The 19,639-nt window shown below is 35.4% G+C and overlaps 1 protein-coding gene across 19 annotated transcripts in view; it reads right to left on the minus strand.

Moving 5' to 3' along the window:
* LOC128932316 (uncharacterized) overlaps window positions 1–19,639 on the minus strand; it is a 455,935-nt gene that overhangs the window by 98,882 nt on the left and 337,414 nt on the right. The window contains exon 18 of one of the 19 annotated variants that reach the window (XR_013536607.1): window positions 5,253–5,395. The exons of the other annotated variants lie outside the window; for them this stretch is intronic. The gene's annotated coding sequence lies outside the window, so the exon portion shown is untranslated. The remainder of the gene's footprint in view (window positions 1–5,252; window positions 5,396–19,639) is intronic. 19 annotated transcript variants of the gene reach the window in all.

Genomic DNA, 19,639 nt, shown 5'->3' on the forward strand with positions numbered 1-19,639 from the left:
TGTACAAATCTTTCATTTTTATTGTGGGGTTTCTAACTCTCAATTTCTGGACTATTCAACTGGTATATTATTATATATAATGTGCCATTCTTGCATATATATTTTATTTCAATTGTCTTGATCAATACAGGGAAAAATGCTATAAATAGGACAATTGACTTTCAGGAGAAAAAAATCTATCCATGTATAATTTTTGTTTATTTAGAACTTTTCTAAAAATAAGTGAATGAAAAGGAGCTATTTTTAAAGGTCACAATGAATCTTGTGGATGAATCAACAGTATACCTGTTTAGCTCACAAAAGCACAGAGATCCAGGAGTAATATTTTTCCACAAATTTTCCTTAGAGGAAGCAAATGAAAAGCACAACATACAAAATCTAATCTGGGATTTTCATCCGTAATTTATTTAGCACATTTCCAGAGGCAGAGGCTATGATTTCACAGAGTAAGTGGTTTTGACAACTGTTTTTGGAGTCAGATCTAGATTCATATTCCAGAATTAAGTCTCACTAACTGTGCGAGCTTGAATATGGACTTTGCCCTTCTGTATCTCAGTTTTCTCATATATACAACGGGGTTAATAAGCTGGCCTGTTTTATATAATAGTTATAAGAATTATGTGAGATAAACAGTTAAATGTTTAATACAGTTCCTTGTGCATAATTAAATCTGTTAGCTATTATTCATGTTACATTTTCAAAATAGAAGGGACAGGGAAGCCTGTAAACCACATCCTCAGCCAGCATGTGGCTGGTTAAGGGCAATGGAGCTGGGTCCGACTGTCTGAGTTTGACACTTACCCTATCCAGCCCCAACTAAGCTTAACTCTAATTAACTACACCTTAGTCTAATTTACCTAGTTGTAAGATCTTGGCAAACTGTTAATATTTAACCTATGACTCAGTTTTCTAATTAGTCAAACAAGCTTAATGACAGCACTTGTTCTGAGAATGCTACGAGAATGACATGTGGAAATAGGTTGAAGGTACTTGGAACAGTCCCTGACACATGTGACTACTCTATACACTTTCACCTTTTATCATTCCTTGAGCATCTACAGGTTTAACTACCACTCAGTGTCTGGTTATCATTCGAATAAAAACCAGTGCTGCACTTTTATGCTCTTCGAAGCACCTTAGAATTCCTCATGGGCAAGTGCAATGTTTAGAGAATTATTTTCTGGGGAAAAGTCTGGAAACTTCAGAATCCAGAGCTGCAAGTATTAAGAGCAACAAATGTCTGAGCTCCCTAAGGCAGCCGTAGTTTTTATTTGGGCTCACAATTCCTGTTTTCTTCTTGTGAGATGCCATATGTGCTCAAAAACCTTTGAGAGACTTTGCTTAGTGATCTACACCAGCTTCTTTTCTTTGTTCTAATACTCAGCAAGATTTAGATATCAGCCCAGTAGTCCATAAAACCTGTAGAGAGTGGGTTATTTCCAACCACAGTGATTGGACTAATTCCAGTAAATCATCATCAGAAAGCACATGCTTGCTGACGATGTAAACCAAGAAGGGAGTGTATAGTATTTGTTTTGACAAGTTTGGCCCCACAGTGTTTGTGAATATGCTACTCTTGCTGTCTCAACCTTGGAGATTGGAACTATCGTTAAAATGATAGTAAAAATCGTCTCTCCTTGCAGAGAGCTTTGGTGGCTTTTCCTTGCCTACAGGATCAAGTCTGTCTTACCTAGTCTTTAAGGACTCCCGTCCATTAGCTCTAATTGCCCATCCTCTCGACCATAGTGTTTGTTACAACGTGTTTACAAGCTTTTCCTCACAGAGATCCATAAAAAAAATAAAATTGAGGTCAAATTAGATTGAGAAACACATATTCTAAGTGTCTCTAAGTATTCAAACTGTATTTTAACATATTAAAGGCTCTGAGAAGTCCTGCATTGAAGAAACCTGCCTGATTTTAGTTAACTCCAACTTACTCAACCAAACGCAATTAACAATCAACCCAACCCCAAAGCACATTTTGCCATTTGAAACACAACCAATTGGAGAGACACTGTCTTAAAAGAAAAATTTATTCAATGACACTAATTTATTTTCTCTCTCCAAATCACGTATGCCCCCACCCCCCTTTTCCTGGATATGTGCCCATGTATGTCTGTGTGTGTGCATGAGTTTTCTCAAGTTGACCACATCCCTGATCCTCCTCCCCCTAGAAATACTTTTCTCCCACATTTTGACAAACCCACATTGTGCCATTTGATCCCCTCACAGAACCTCCCCGTCAGTTTCAGCAGACATGACTTTCTCCTGATCGAGATGGCTTCAGCCCTTACTATCATGTATGTCCTGCCGTTTACAGCTGGTGTCACATCAGTTTCATGCTTTACATATGCAAATTGAGGGCCTAAGTTCTTAAAATCGGCAATCACTGTTCAGTTCTTTAAAAAATGGATCAACTTTGTAGTCAGGCTGTTGAATGAGGTCTCACGGCCCAACCTGTTCTCACTAGTGGCCTTACTTTGGACAAGCCTCTAGCCTCAGGGCCTCAGTGCCACAGTCTGAATGCTCCTCATGGAATTGCTATTGATAGAAAGTAAGAAATATCTATATATCTATATATATCTATGTATATGTATAGATATATAATTAAAAAATATATATATATATTTTTAAGACAGATTTTTCTCTCTTGTTACCCAGGCTGGAGCACAATGATGGGATCTCGGCTCACTGCAACCTCTGCCTCCCAGATTCAAGATATTCTCCTGCCTCAGCCTTCAGAGAAGCTGGGCTTACAGGCACCCGCCACCTCACCCAGCTAATTTTTTTTTATTTTTAGTAGAGACAGGGTTTCACCATATTTGCCAGGATGGTCTTGAACTCCTGACCTCAGGCGATCCACCCACCTCAGCCTCTCAAAATGCTGGGAATTAAGATACTTTATGTATCCTCTGGCATACAGAGGACACTCAATAAATATCATTAAAATTGTGGTCATGTTGCTTCCATGATGCCTAGCCTTTTATAGTTACTGAACAATTTTAGTCATTGGTTTAATTAATGGAATGATACTGTTTGCTCTCTGCAAAGTTCCTCAGCTTCTGTTATCCCATCTGTAACACACCAAAGCAATAGGCATCGACAACAGAATGTGCAAAGCATGTTGCGGGGATGAAAAGGGTGAGGGCCCTGGGACAGAAGCTGCAGGTGAGAGGGTCAAGAGGAGGTGGAGTTTGCCAGCAAAGGACTTCGAGGGCAAGCGCTGCCCCACTACACAGCCCACTCGCTGTTTCTCTACCCAGGAACCATGAGAACGGCACATAAACACCCTCTCGTCACTTAGAACATTTCTCCTTCTTGATCTAACAGGCCCGAAGGATATGCTGATTTGATATTACACCATGCTGACAAAAGAAAATGATATCGATTCTAAACGGAATAGCGTGATTTGTAATGTTAATGGCTCAAAATCTCTTTTTTTCACAATGCAGAATCTCTGTGAGAAAACAGTGGCCTCATTAATGCCTTGCATACAGACTCCTCATTGTTTTTACTTGTGCTATTTCTTTGCACTTGGATGCAGAAGCAATACATTTCCAGGGAAATGAAACTCACTTATCAGATTTCTCAGCATCAAGTTTCATATTAGGAAGGAAAAAAATCAGTCTAACTGGACTCAATATAGCTGTAAACCAATATATGTAAGCAGTATCAGAGATTAAGCCGTCACCGTTGCGTTTGTGAGCTTCCCATTTCAATCTGGAAGGAATAACCATTTTCCTAGCTGTTATTTAATGATGTAAAATATTCCTTAAAACAATAAATCAAATCAATTCAGGCAACATTCAAAAGACCAAATATTGTTCTCTTTGAAAGAAAAGCATGAATCACAGGAGCACATTTTCCCCTTAAAAAGTTCATTTCCTAAATTTTAAAGGCAGTCATAGTTTTACTCTTCTATCAAAGGTGCTGAAAATCAGTTTTTGAGGCAATCTGAAGTTTCTCCTTTAGAAAAAAAAGTTCTCACTCCAAAGTCTTTGGTTTTTTAAGATCAAGTTCTAACCAATGTAATTTGCTTAACATTATTTTAGTTTACTATCAAGCACTTCCCTTTGTACCAAGAAGATATTCACAGTCTCATATTAAATTTAAAAAATATAGAGTTATTATTAAAATATACAGCTATAACCACAAACGAATTTATTTTTAACATTGCCCTGCTGGTTTGGAGAATGGGGAATGACTGAGATGCATCATAATTATTGGTTTCTCTATTTTATGTTTGGGTTTTTACAAACGGTTTGCACATACAAACACAAATGCACACAATAAATGTATGGACAAGTTATGGCATATACTATGTATACTTAAAATTCTAATTAAAGCAGTCAGCTATGACTCTCATTTAGCAGTACGTGAAATGAGTCATTATGCTTGTTGAAAGAGGCTAGGAAACAGCGTTAGCAACTGTGAAGGAGCATCTCATAGATCTGCAACCCTTAAACCAAGAAGTTGGTAGAGAGAAAAATCAGAAAGTAAAAACCAAACATGGTGCCTTACCAGCGCTCTCTGCATGTGTGCTGTGATGTATTGTTTATAAGTGATGTTTCTAATTTACAGTGCAAGAGTCCAACATCCTTCTTGCAACAGCACATGCTTGCAGATTTATTTTAACCAAAATTTTAAAGGATTCAAAATGTAATAGCCATTTTAGGAATACCTTCAATCCAGAGCATCTGCACAGTGTCTAACTTCAACATTTAGACAAACAATTTCAATTTTAAGGTCCTCTTTAAGGAAAAACTTGGTTTAAAATAAAACACTTATGAACATAATTGTACAAAAAAGATACTGTTTACAGACATTTATCCATTTGTTGTTTAGAAGAATGTTTTAAAATCATATATAAATAAAAATATGTTGTCAAATGGAATAAAAGAGAAAATAGGAAAACAAACACAAGAAAACCTGTGCTGTGGCGAAAGGTAATAGAAAGGGCTGCAGATCTAATTCACTGGGCACTTGCAGCTCACCTTTGTTAAACAGTTGGCCTTGAAAACTTTCCTCAGTTACATTTTATTCCACGTTTGTTGTTTCTGAGCCCTCATTTTCACTTTTTTGATGTTCAGACAAGGCTTACACAGTGCCTCGATTTGTTATTATATATCCATTTCTAAAACAACTTACAAAATTGCAATTATTGTTCTTTAATCAAGAGGTGCTCTTTAAACTATATATATTTTTAAGCATAGTCAATGCAGTCACAAATCTGCCGAGATCTCCAAACTCACCTAGAAAGTGCCTGGGTAGTCTGCAATCCCCTTTCTGATCTCCGCCACTACGAGGCACTGCAGCCTGCTTTATGAAGGGATGAAATCCGGTGAAGTGAATATGCCACACAACTATGGCTCCGGTGTCATTCCCTATTTAATGGCTGTCAGTGAGGGGGAAAGACAACGTGGCGGGTAATTAAAACCAAATTGCAGGCAGGAGATGACTGCACAAGAATGATATTGTCATTAATACTGATTTAACATGCACCTGGGTAAGGTGAGGGAGTGCGGCAAGGGAATTCACACTGAAGCCAGGGTTGCCAGATTTAAAGACGTAGTGTTTCCAGCTGAAGCATGTTTAAAAACTGAATAAAACCATCATATTATGACAGCAGAAATAAAATGGAAACAAATGTTCTACATGTCTGTAAAGCAAAAAAAAAAAAAAAAAAAAAAAAAAAAAAGAAACACACACAAAAAACTTCCATTTCGTCTAGCTCCATGGACAGAGCATGTATCTCCTCCCCCGAAGTTCAAAAGTATTTTTGCAGAAGGTTTTCTTCCCCTGTTGTTGACTTCTCCTGAATAGGTTTGTAATCTGCTCATGTCGTTTTCTGTTTTCACAAGACTATGGAGATAGAACATTTTGGGGGAGAGATTTACCCCATGGGACTCGGAATTTTCCAATCATGAACACCTTGCTACAGCCATTGAAATCTGGGACTGAAACCATGTCAAAGGTGTGGGCAATATTGTTTATAGTATGAGGCAGGTGGCTCACTGAAGTGAATTCCCCCCAAAAGAAGAGGATTTTTCATCTTAGCATCCTGAAATCTCTTTAAAAATTTTAATGATAAATGGCAAAACCCAGGAAACAATCACTAATCAAAGTTCAAATTAAGTAATCTATTTTGTTTAATATATGTAAAATAATCTGGTCAATATTTTTCCATATTCACTAAATATTTCCATATTATGGCTTAGGTTAAATTTTACATTTGTTGTCAGAGGAAAAGTACCACCATGGTCTAGATCATGTACAAATTAAAAGCAACATCCTATTTAAAGGGTTATTGGATGTTTCAGGGAGAAAGTGTGCCGAAGATTTGTTTACAGAGAGGGAGAAATGGTTGAAGTTCAGCCTACGATTGAAAACCCTGTTCTGATTGATAAATCTCCTTCTAGTTTCACCATAAATGAAATGTGTGCTTTATAGAAATTGTTATCCTTCTGCCCAGCGCCAAAAGAGATGAATCATTAGGGATGTCATGAAGATTTATAATCACATCATAAAGAAAGTAAATTCAAAGAGCATTCCTTGGGCAATAAAGAACATATTATTGAGAAAGAACTCACTAAACAAGGTCAGGTAGGAAAAAATGATCAAATGTCATGGTGGCTGGATCTAGACAATGAGAGTTGTTTTTATGCCGAAGACATGATTTACAAAACAGTGATCAAATCTTCTGAATTTTTTTCCCACAAGACTTTGTTATTGACATTTTTAATGGGTTTTACATCCACAGATCTTTTATTTATCTATTTGTTTGTTGGCTTGTTTCATTCCTTCATTATGGGGGGACGGTTGCTGGACTCAGGAGTACATCGACATAAAAAGTGTGAGTAAGCCTAATGACACTGAGAAATGGAAAAAAGTTGGAACTTTTGCCTTTATGAAGCAGTACACATATTCTGTTGTATCATGGGATCTACCATTGGCCACTGAGATTTTAGAGGATTAAGGGACAGATGAAATAGAAAGGAAGTTTATTTCATTTGCCCTTTATAAAATGTCAAAGACAATTTTCTCCAAGAAGGAAACTTCTTGAAACTGAGACACTTCCTGGATGATCCAACCTGCCCATTCTGGCCAGGGACTCTTTGATACCCGAACCCCAAGGCAGGAGAAGCTGCCCTTTGGGTACCAGACAGAATTTTGTTTTCCAATTCAGTTTTCACATCTCCACTCAAGTCTGTGAATTATCTAGGATCAGCAGCTCTTATGAGGGAGTGGTGGAAGAAGATCCCAGTGGTCTCAACGGAGAAATAATTTTGGAAATGATGAGTATCCTCACATTTCAAGCTGTACAATAAGTGCACTGCATCTGAAAGCCCAATTGTTAAAGAAACTTGCTGACGAGAGTGAAAGGGACAATTATTTGTAGAGAAAAGGATGCTTTGCTATAATTAATATTGACTTAGGAACAGCTACATGTGGCAGGTCCCCTTGTTCTGACTGGTCTGTACCAGGGCACATGTGTTGGAGACATGCACAGCGACAAAGGGATCAGCATTTAAGCTCTCTTTCTGATTTCACCCCATTTACTTTCGGATGAAACCTGGCACTCACAATCTCTTGAACTGTTCTCCCAGGTTGACGGTATAACAAATATAATTTTTCAGCAAGATGGCTGCTGCCAGAAGCAGGCTTAGAAATGTCCATTTTAATTAAACATTTTACTTTCAATTACATTTCACAGTTTGCACATGGTGACACGCGCTTTCATCACGAGGACTTTCAGATTGCTATATTAGTACTGTCTTCCTATGCAGAAAAATGTGTCAGTGGAAATTACTCACATATGAAAAACACACTTTTTTTCCCTTGAATTGATCTATGGGGAATTATTTACAAAAAGAGAATAGTAGTAGCTATTTCTAGTCTTCTGACCAGATTTTGAGGTGTTCAGTAGCAGGGAGCCCCCAAACTGATAAAGGGGCAATGGTATGATAACTTATAGCAGAAGAAACCTATGTTTTGTTATGTATGCTCCTTCTTGATATGAGAAAAATATATGACTATGCAACGTTACTGATGTTTCTGTGCCAAGATAAGTTATTTTTTAAAAAAAGATTTTCACTTACAAGTACCCAAAATGTATAAAGCACCCCTAAAAGCAAATTAACCAGATTTGATTCCTATCCTCCGGAAGCTCAGAATACAAAGTATACATTCACACAGACATGTATTTTATTTCAAAACGATACATAAACACATATTTCAAGAACCTTTTTAGATGCCTCCAGATTAGGAAACTATCTTTACCTCAACAAGATAGTAAACTCATTGGTGGCTCTTTCTGGAGCACACCACTTGAATAATTTATCATCCCAAGAAGGCAGGGAAGAATTTTTTGTCAGTGTGCAGGTTGTACATTTCATTTTCAGCAGATAAAATTGGGGAATAATGCAGCTCAGGGATCGTTTTTAAAATATTCAACTGAGAGAAGAGTCCTGGAGAGAAAACAGTTTCTGAGAGACCACTCCACATTGTTTTAAGTGAAATATCTTGGGCGATCATTCCCCCTACTCAGACATTTAACTAGAAATTAAGCAAAAGCTGAAATTCTCCTGGACCAAATGCTCTCTGCTGATTGTCCTACAAATAGCTTCCGTGGCAATTTCTTGGTTAAAGTCAGCCTAGGAGGGAACTATGTAAAAGTAGAGAAAAAGGTTTAATTTGGTTCTTTCAGTTTCACTTTTGAACACTGTTTTTTTCTTTATAAATTTTTCATTATTAAATATTAAATGTGTCAGCCCTCTCTCCCTTCCTTCCTTCCTTCCTGCCTGCCTTCTTTCCCTCTTTCCTTCCTTCCTTTCTTCTTTTCTTCCTTATTTCTTCATAAAATAATGGACTCAGAAAAATATATTTGTATATTATTTAGTTGTTTGTTTCATACTGTTTATTTCCACATTATAATTATCTCAAAGAGAACTGAGAGGTCAGATTTTATAGGATATCAGATTACAAAATTCATATTAGATTATAAAATTCATATTTTTGTCATGAAGGGGTACTCATGCTTGCATTTAATTCTCAAATGAGCACATTAAGAAAATATCTTTATGGAATATAAAAATAATAATTCTAAAATTAGAAAAGTATTCAAAATCTTACCAATATAACTGTGAATGATGCTAGGACTAAATTCAAGATTAGCCCACTGCATTGAACAGACTCTTTTTCAAAATTTACCTTCACAAGACCGTTTTTTTTTTTTTTTTAATAATTGCTTGCATGAGCTAAAACTCATGACAGCCACATAAGACAGGAGATTATTATTTCTCAACTGAAGAAACTGAAGTACTTAAGCAAAGTCACACATTTGGATGGCCCATGTGTCAAGATAATGTTTTACCTGACAAGCGGATGCAGTGTGTGTGGAATGAAGAGTCAAGTATACATCCCATTTAAGGAAATGAAGTATGATCCTCCTGCACTAATCTCCAGAAAGACAAAGCCTTAAACGATCAGCTGGACAAAAGACTCCCTAAAAGAGAGGCCGTGGGCCACCCACAGAAACCAGGCTAGAATAGGCGTAGGATACTGCCAATATTCAGAAAAGTGATTCCCCATAGAACCCATGAAAAGTGTATAACCACATCCTTTGAACGTTTGTGCATATATATGTGCATATGTGTGCAACACATACATGCCACACGTGTGTGTTTTTGTTTAGATGATGATAAAAGATGTCTTTGAAAATGATTACTCAATTTTGAAACTAACCCACCCATCAACACTGAAAATATTGGTAACCTACTAGTTAGATTTTCTTATTAATATTTTATTGTTGTTAATTTATTATTCTAATGACTAACATGGAGCTAACATCTGAGACCTTCTCCCATAATTTACCCCAGAATGAACTTAACCAAGTGATTTTCCTCTTCAGACATTATTTTTTTCTTTGCAACATAATGATAACAATAACTGGCTTGTCTAGGCATACTACAATTAAATAAGTGAATGTATGTAAAGTACTGAGCCCAGAATACTAAAAAATAATGCACACTCAATAAATGTTAACTGATTATTATTATGCATAAACAGATACAGCATTTCAACTTCTAAGGAGATGCAGATACTGTAGACCAGGTGATTTATGTGTTTACATTATTAAACTATTGGTAATTACTGACTACAGAGCTTAGTACCCAAAAAGTGCCCAAGAAGTGATTTTGAATTAATTAAATATTTATATTGACCCTCCTTTAAAATACACTAATCTTAGTATCCAGGATAATGTTTATACTTAATATGCATTTCCTGAAGAAAGTTACACTGCCCTCTCATCTCTCCATATCTTTTAAAAATTCGTGTAGATTTTGATTGAAAAATGGGAACACATGGACACAGAGAGGGGAGTACTAAACACTGGGGTCTATAGGGGGGAAAAGGGGAGGGCCAGTGGGAGGGGGAGGTGGGGAGGGATTGCCTGGGGAGAAATGCCAAATGTGGGTGAAGGGGAGAAAGCAAACAAAGCACACAGCCATGTGTGTACCTATGCAACTGTATTGCATGCTCTGCACATGTATCCCAAAACCTAAAATGCAATAAAAAAAAAATCGTGTAGAATGTCTTTCTCCTAAATTGTTTTAGGTTGTTGGCTATTATGATTAATGCTGCCAAAAATATTTGCACGTGTTCCATTAAAATAAATAAGTATATTTTTTTCATTTCTTTTGGAAAGATATCTGGGAGTTTAATTTCTAGATTATATGGTTAGTTTATGTTAAATTTTTTAAGAAGCTGCCAAGAGTTTTCAAAATGGCTGTACCATTTTACATGCCCTTGGGCAATGTATGAAGGTTCCTGTTACTCCACCATCTCGCCAACACTCGTTATTGTCTGACTTTTGGATTATCATGATTCAAGTGGATATTTAGTGTTGTCTCATTATGGTTTAAATTTGTATTTGCCAATGGCTAATCATGTCTAGCATCTTTTCATGGGTTTATTTGGTCTTTGGTGAAACTTCTTTTGAAGTTATTGCCCATGTTTTAAATTATTATTATTTTAACTATTACTTTAAAACATGTTGCCCATGTTTTAAATTATTTATAACTTTCTTATTATTAAATTGTAAGTAATATTAATGTTTTAGATTTAAGATTTATTATTAAATTGTAAGTAATCAATATATTTTAGAGCTAAGATTTTTTAAAAATCAGATATGTGATTTGAAAATATTTACTCTCAGAATTTCACTTCTCTTTTTATTCTTTTAACAGTGTCCTTTGAAGCAGAACTTTTGAATGTGGATAAAGTCAAATTTATCCAACTATTTTTCTATATGTCAAGATCTTCATGTCATATCTAACAATTCTTTGTGTACTGATGGCCCAGAAGTACTTTCTCACAAATCTTTAATCTTGAAGTTATATTTTTTAGCCCTTACCTTTAGGCTTATGATCCCGTTTGAGTTAGCCTTTGCACATGATGAGAGGTAGAGATGAAGTTAATTTTGTGCATGTAGTATCTACTTGTCTTAACACCACTTGTTGAAAAGACTCTCCTTTTCCTGATTGAAAAGGAGGCACCTTTGGCACCTTGGCACTTTTGTTAAAAATATCAATTGACCATAGTTGCAGAAGTTTACCTATGGAATTTGAAATCTGTTCCATTCATCTAAATGTTTGCATAATCACAGCACTTTTTGATTAATCTGGCTTTATAGTTAAGTTTTCTAAAAGGTAGTATGGTAGGCAGCATCGTAAAATGACCTTCTAGATTTCCCATCAGAATCCCTGGAACTACAAATATGATAAAATATCATGCCTAGATTGTGAGACACTACTTAGAAATAGTGACTTTGCATGTGTGATTAAGGTTACTAATCAGTTGGCTTTGACTTAATCAAAAGAAACCTCCTCTGCATGGACCTGATCTAATAACACCAGGGCTTTGAGAGCAGACTTTCTCATGCCTCAGCCTCCCCAAGTAGCTAAGACTACAGGTCTGTGCACCACCACTGTGCCTGGCTAATTTTTGTATTTTTAGTAGAGAAGGGATTTTACTATGCAACCATAAAAAACAATGAATTCATGTCCTTTGTAGGAAAGGAAATCATCGTTCTCAGCAACTGACACAGAACGGAAAATCAAACACCACATGTTCGCACTCATAGGTGGGTGTTGAATAATGAAAACACATGGACACAGGGAGGGGAGCATCACACACTGGGGTCTGTGCGGGGGAACTGGGGGAGGGACATTGGGGGATGGGGAGTTGGGGAGGGAAAACATGGGGGAAAATGCCAAATATAGGTGATAGAAAGGAAGGCAACAAACCACACTGCCATGTATGTACCTATGCAACAATCTTGCATGTTCTTCACATGTACCCCCAAACCTAAAATGCAATAAAAAAACTATATATATATACACACACACACACACACACACACACACACACATACACACAACTAAACATGAAGGAATAGATGTGAATGAAAAAATGAACAATGGAAAATTACCTAAGAATTTCAGGCATCCCTCAGAAATATAAAACAGAAGCAAATAAAAGCACAGTATAGTGATGAAAACTTTCTTCAGATACTGCCTTACTGCTCAAAAGAAAAAAAAAGATCTAAGTGACATATCCTCTTTCCAAATGCTATGAAAAGACAATTGCATTTTACTTATGAAAGAAAAATTACAGTCACATAGTTAAGAAAAATATTCTCTGATTTGCAGCCATACTGATAACCACAAAATAGACTAGACTCAGACATTTTGCAGCACTGAATGATGAAATACACTGAGGACATGCTTATTTATTTTTGAAAAGGAACAGTTTTGATAGAGTGTATTTCTAAAGAGCCCAATTTTCTACTGTAAATTTCAAGTATGTAACAGCTAAGAAAATATACAGCTTGTACATTCCTTGCAATAGTACCTGAAGAATATGCTCCAAAGAGATAAATAAAAATATTCAATATAAAATTCACAATAAGGACTGAATTTATATAAATATAACAAAGTTTTGACAGCAATTCTAAATAGTTAAATTTGATTATATTATTAGATTCTAACATCAGAGATTATGCTCTTAAAATGCTTGCAAATAATAAAATTGTTGAGCATCAGTAAATAAAACTAAGAATATATTTTCAGGAAAAAGTGCAAGAGCATAGAATACTGGAGGGGAGAATAAGAATATGCTTAATTCCTCATTTTCATTAGAAAACTGTATTTTAAAATTCTATACTTAGAAAAATAAAATTAAGAAATATCTTTGTAAAGTTCTAAAGTTATGACAAACAAGTTTAGAATAAGATGATTATCTTAAAAACACTGAGGCAGAGGAGAGCAGGGGAAGAAGGAGATTAAAGAAGAGTGGGATAAAATTTCCCCAAACAAAATCAATTAAAAAAAAAACTGACTCCCAATGGCTAGAAAGCTAAGCTAAAAGTACAATAAGAAAACATTTAAAGAACTTAAAACAATGTTGCACAACTAAAAGTTAAATATTAGTACTACAGATACAATCTCTGATATATCATCCAATCAAACAACAACTTAAAAAGTCACAACTAAATGCTATTTACAGGACATGCACAGAATAGAAGAAAAAAAAGAAAAATGAGGAAAAAAGAATCAAAGATTTTATAGGAAGATTCTAACAAAAAAATAAGGCCATGGCATTATTGCCAATATGTTTTCACCAGGAGCCATTAAGCAGGTAATAAAGTCATTTACTATTTGTATAGAAGGTACAGTTCATCATGGTGCTATAAAAGCAGTAGACATTCATATGCAGCATAACACAGAGCAAAGATATTAGTAATCCATTATCAGAAATACAAGGAAAGGCTGGGTGCGGTGGCTGATGCCTGTAATCCCAGCACTTTGGGAGGCCGATGGGATTGACTTTGGGTGGATCACCTGAGGTCATGAGTTTGAGACCAGCCTGACCAACATGGCAAAACCTTGTCACTACTTAAATAAATAAATAAATAAATGGGCATGGTGGTGTGCACCTGTAATCTCAGCTACTAGGAAGGCTGGGACAGGAGAATTGCTTGAACCCAGGAGGTAGAAGTTGCAGTGAGCTGAGATCATGCCAGTGTACTCCAGCCTGGGTGACAGAGTGAGACTCTGAAAAGAACGAAAGAGAGGAAGGAAGGAAGGAAGGAAGGAAGGAAGGAAGGAAGGAGGGAAGGGCAATGCAATACAAGAAAAACGAAGAGAAGTATACTTATTGAGGGAGATGTGGATTTTTTTTTCTTGGTATTTCAAAAGTAGATGATAGAAAACATAGGTATATTCAAAATATAAGAAATATAATAAGGTTGCTTGTAGATTTATTATTCTTACTATCTATAACAATAATGGTTAAGATTGCCTAACAGTTTACTCAATGCATGTTTAAATGGATTATCCAAGATGATGCATATAACATTTGAGAGTGTTACTTCTATTATTACATATGTACATGTTTTGCAACGAATGAGAGGTTTCTATGTTGCCCAGGCTGTCCTCAAACACCTAGCCTTGCCTCCTCATGTGCCAGGACAATAGGCCTGAGCCACCGCAGCTCCTAGCACTTCTATTATATTTTTCGACAGATGAAAATAAAATATACTGAGGCTGAAGAAATTAGTTATTTTCCTAGGTCTGTAAGTAGTAAATTCTATAGTGATATCAACCCTAGGTCTGTCAATTCCAAAAGCCACATTCTTAACCAGATGGTCACAAAGCATAAATTTTAAAAGGAATTTATATGAACACATTAAAGAAAAAACCCTGGAAACTGATAACTTTTCTCTAAAGTAAAAACTGTAACTTTTCCAATGTTTAAACACAGAAAATTTTCTAAATAACAAATCAGAAAGTTATGAAACCTATATTTGCAACCTTAAGAAAAAGCAGGACTAAAATAATTGAAAAATGTTGAGCCAAAACTATACACAGAAAATAAACTATTATATTTAATATATTAATTGTTATGAAATAATATGTGAATGAATTAATTATTTAGCTTTGAAATTACTTATTTAGCTTTTCAAAGAACTTCGAAAATATCTTCACAAGAAACATATGGCGAACAGGAAGATTTCAATTAAGAGAATAAAGAAAATAACCTTACTCACTAAAATTGAATAGTAAATACAAAAATGTATTCAAAAATAAAAAGGTGACATTTACAAGTTTTATCATTACAACTCTATTTTTTTTTTTAAGAGACAGGCTCTTGCTATGTTGCCCAGGTTGTATTTGAATTCTGGGCTCAAGAGACCTTTCCGCCTCAACCTGGCAGAAGCTGGATAACCCTGATGAAACATTGTTTCAGATGAATAAACAACGCAAAGAAGCAACAATATATTGAAAAAGGATAATAATAACAAGAAACTTCCACTGAGATACCCTAAAGCACACAAAAATGTCATCATATCCTCACACCTCAAAATTAGTTCAGAGTACACATTTTTCTCAATGTAAAGAAACAGTCCTGAGATAAGCCAATCATATATGGGAATAAGCCAATTATATATGGGAATCTAATGTACAATAAAAAGAGTTTTATTGTGTTTCTATACTCTAAAAGAAATATAGATTAGTCGATAAATGCAATTTTTCTCTTTTAGAGAATTTTGCTTGCATTTTATGAATTCAAGTAATCAGTGCTAATATTTGAGAAAAACAAGCCAGGAAAATACATTTGTACCACAAATGATAGCATTAAAACTATTCATTCTAATTTGTAAACATATTTTACTAATCAATCAATAAATAAGAAGCTTCCCCCACAGGAAAAATGAACAGAAACATGTATGCAATATGAGAAACAAAATACACAGATGACTAATAGATTTGAAATAGAATTTTAATATCACTAATAATTTTAAATGCATGTTAAAATACTAAAACATCATGGTTCAATTATAGGCTAGTAAACTATTACCATATAATTGAAAATGTGCATTCTAATGACAACTTTTCAACAGTAGCTTTTTACAATAGCTATGGAGATCTGATAGTATTTATCACAATTTAATGTGTATGCTGTTTTGATGCAACAATTCCACTTATACAAAGTCATTCCAAGAAGGAAATAATGCTACTAATTTTTCAGAAATAAAATCAGTAAATATTCTCCAACTTATTTAATGGGACTACCTTAGCTTTGATTCTAAACTTGACAGAGATGTTTCAAAATAAGAAGATTCAAAGTCAGCTATCATAACTGGATTCCCAAAGGCAAAATGAAATATTAGTGAATTTAACTCAGCAATGCATAGGAGATAAATAAGGAAGATCAACTTTACTTTATTCTGGGAATGCAATGCAAGGTTGATTTAACATTTAAATATTATTGACACATATAAGACCCCCCCCCCAAAAAAAAAAGAAGAAACCATATTGTATAATCACCCCAATAAAAGCTCTTGATAAAATTTAGGATTCCTTTAATATAAAAGCTATATACCATTTAGAAATAGAAAGGCAATCTAGGGCTCTCTCACCTGAGGAGCACCCAGGAGCTGAAGGCCATTGCATTCGTTGATGCAGCTGAGTGAGCACTCCTACAGGCTGAAATGGACGGACTCACCTCCTTTTGAGTAGCTGGTAGGGGCAGGGGGAACTTTCCCAGTATATTATTCCTACTCTGATTATTAGTTTCAGTCATGAACTAGATTACTCACTTAAAACAAACTTTAAATTCCCTCTTATGTATGAAAAACATCCAATATTTGAAATAAAAATAACTCAATGTAAAGTTTTCTGCTTAATTATTGTTTCTTAAAAAGTTCTCTTTTTTAAGAAATGTAAATTTCAGTATCAAAGAGGAAAGTGCATATATTTTTGGAGCCCTCTGATCATTGGGAGATATAAGATTGTTTTTTCACTTGCTATGGTGTAGGTTGCAGCATGGATCATGCTGCTTATTAATAGGCCTGACTGTGACAGAGTAACACTTATTTCATTATAATGAGGCGATGTTCATATCTAAGGGAGTAATGCATCAGGAGCATTCATAAAAATAAAAAATAGTTTAACTTCATAACAGTATTTCAATCTCTTGATGAATCTTGTCTTTACAAGATTTTTTACCTTTTTTTAATGCAAATGCAAACTTAACCATAATCTATTATTTATATTTTTGTCTTAGTCTCGAATTTTTGTGATGAGTTGCTCAAGCCTTATAAAATTGAACAGCTTGAGATTAGCATGCAAGGTTTTAGTCATAAAAGCTTAACTCTCAAATACCGTATTATAATTTAGCTATTTATCCACAATCAAATTTGTAGTAATTAAATAAAATGCATAAGGATTTTAAATCCATCTTACAAACTAATCTAATTTATATTTATAACTTCATAATTATATTATGTTCCAATGATTACAAGAATCCTACATATTGAGAGTGAACAATATAGATAGACTTTTTTTCCCTTGGTTATTTGATCTCACTAATTATACATTTAATAATGATCAATTATATGTTAATGTACATAATTGTTTTATTAAATCTAAATTCCACAGTTAAACACTTATTAAATAATCTAAGTTAGCATTAGCCTTTAACGTCTCCCAGTGAATTAGACTTACATTTACTCACCTAAAATTTTAAGAGTTTTAAATTATCTTTTGTTCTACTAACTACCTTCTTTTCATGAATTCTGGTTGGTGCAAAAGTAATTGTGGTTTTTGCCACTGAAAGTAATGGAAAAGACCTCAATTATGTTTGTACCAACATGATAGAATAAACCAACCTACTTATTCTAACACAACTAGATCATCAAGTGTAAAACCTTAGACTTTGAATGATTGAGCCTATTTTGTTTGTTGGTTTGTCTCAATGTTGGTGTTGAAGAGATAGGATTAATTTTATTTTACATAGAGTAGTACAGTAATAAGCTGACAAACTGGTAACTTTCCCTTAGCCAACCCCTATTCTAAGATCTTTACATCAACATATCATTGAACTTTCAAACAACCCTGAAGAAGAAACTGAGACATAGAGAAGTTAACTAAACTTTCTCAACGTCAAACAGGTAGTGAGTGAAAGAACCAGGCATTTGGACTCTGAAGTTCAGGCTCTTAACCATTATTCTTTCGCCCTGGCATCAATATCCTTGACTTCAACTTACAGGAGCTTAAAGACTGAGAGCTGCAAATATAATAAGTTATTTATCACCTCCATGTAATCCTTTCCTATTGGGAAAGCTATGAATGTCTGTCTTGTTATATAACAAATGTTTCTAATTAAGGCATGTGAGAGGGGAATTTTCCATTTATTAAACTACATATGGTTCTTGAATTCTGTTTATGTTACTGACTATAAGCTCATCAGAGTTGTGTTTTTCTTCTGTTTCAAATACAGTTAGGAAGCCCGAGCAAATTTGTTTTAAATATTTGAAGTAGATACCTGAAGTAAGAATAAATCAACGTAAGAAAGTGAATCAATAGGAATAGGGAGGAACTCTGAAGGTCTGCATATGTGTGTTTGCATACTTGCAGGTTGGAAGCAAAACCAAGTCTCCTCCTTTAAGCTTTGAAAGTAACAAATGTACGTGTAACATTCATAGTGATTGAGCAAAATACATTAAAGCAGCCCTTCTTAAGAAACTAATCTTACAAAGTTATGGAGAAGGAAGCCAAAATTGGTGAGTACTCTTTATTGACATATGCTGTGCATGCCACTGTGTACATTCTCATCTACTTTTCCTAATGACCTAGTGAAGGATGTATGATACGGTATTAAAGTCGAGGGTCTCCTAGCCATTCACATAACGCCCTTAGTGATGAAGTAGCCTGGTTCCATTGGAAGCTGGATGTTATCAAGTGTCCAAATTCATCATTTTCCACTTTCTCTCTCTCTTTTTTTTTTTTTTTGAGACGGAGTTTCGCTCTTGTTACCCAGGCTGGAGTGCAATGGTGCAATCTCGGCTCAGCACAACCTCCGCCTCCTGGGTTCAGGCAATTCTCCTGCCTCAGCCTCCCGAGTAGCTGGGATTACAGGCAGGCGCCACCATGCCCAGCTAATTTTTTGCATTTTTAGTAGAGACGGGGTTTCACCATGTCGACCAGGATGGTCTCGATCTCTTGACCTCGTGATCCACCCGCCTCCGCCTCCCAAAGTGCTGGGATTACAGGCTTGAACCACCGCGCCTGGCCCCACTTTCTCTTTTAAGAATCTTACAGCATTAGGCTGGGCACAGTGGTTTACGCCTGTAATCCCAGCACTTTGGGAGTCCAAGGCGGTGTATAACCTGAGATCAGTAGTTCGAGACTAGTCTGGCCAACATGGTGAAACCCCATCTCTACTAAAAATACAATTTAAAAAAAAAAAAAAAAAGGCAGCTATAGTCCCAGCAACTTGGGAGGCTAAGGCAGGAAAATCACTTGAACCCACCAGTTGGAGGTTGAAGTGAGCCAAGATCGCACCACTCTGTCATCCAGCCTGGGTGACAGAGCAAGACTCTGTTTCAAGGAAAAAAAAAAAGAATAAGAAAAAAGAAAGAATCTTACAGCCTTAGAGAACTATTACTATTAAAACGGATACAGAGGGTCATATTTCTATGTTTGTCTTTCTTGCTCTGAACATAACATATATTTTACAGAATAATATGCAAGTAGGTAAGCTTTCATAATACAGCATCTGTGCATGCAAA

The sequence above is a fragment of the Callithrix jacchus genome, chromosome 6, assembly GCF_049354715.1.
Source record: "Callithrix jacchus isolate 240 chromosome 6, calJac240_pri, whole genome shotgun sequence".
NCBI lineage: Eukaryota > Metazoa > Chordata > Mammalia > Primates > Cebidae > Callithrix > Callithrix jacchus.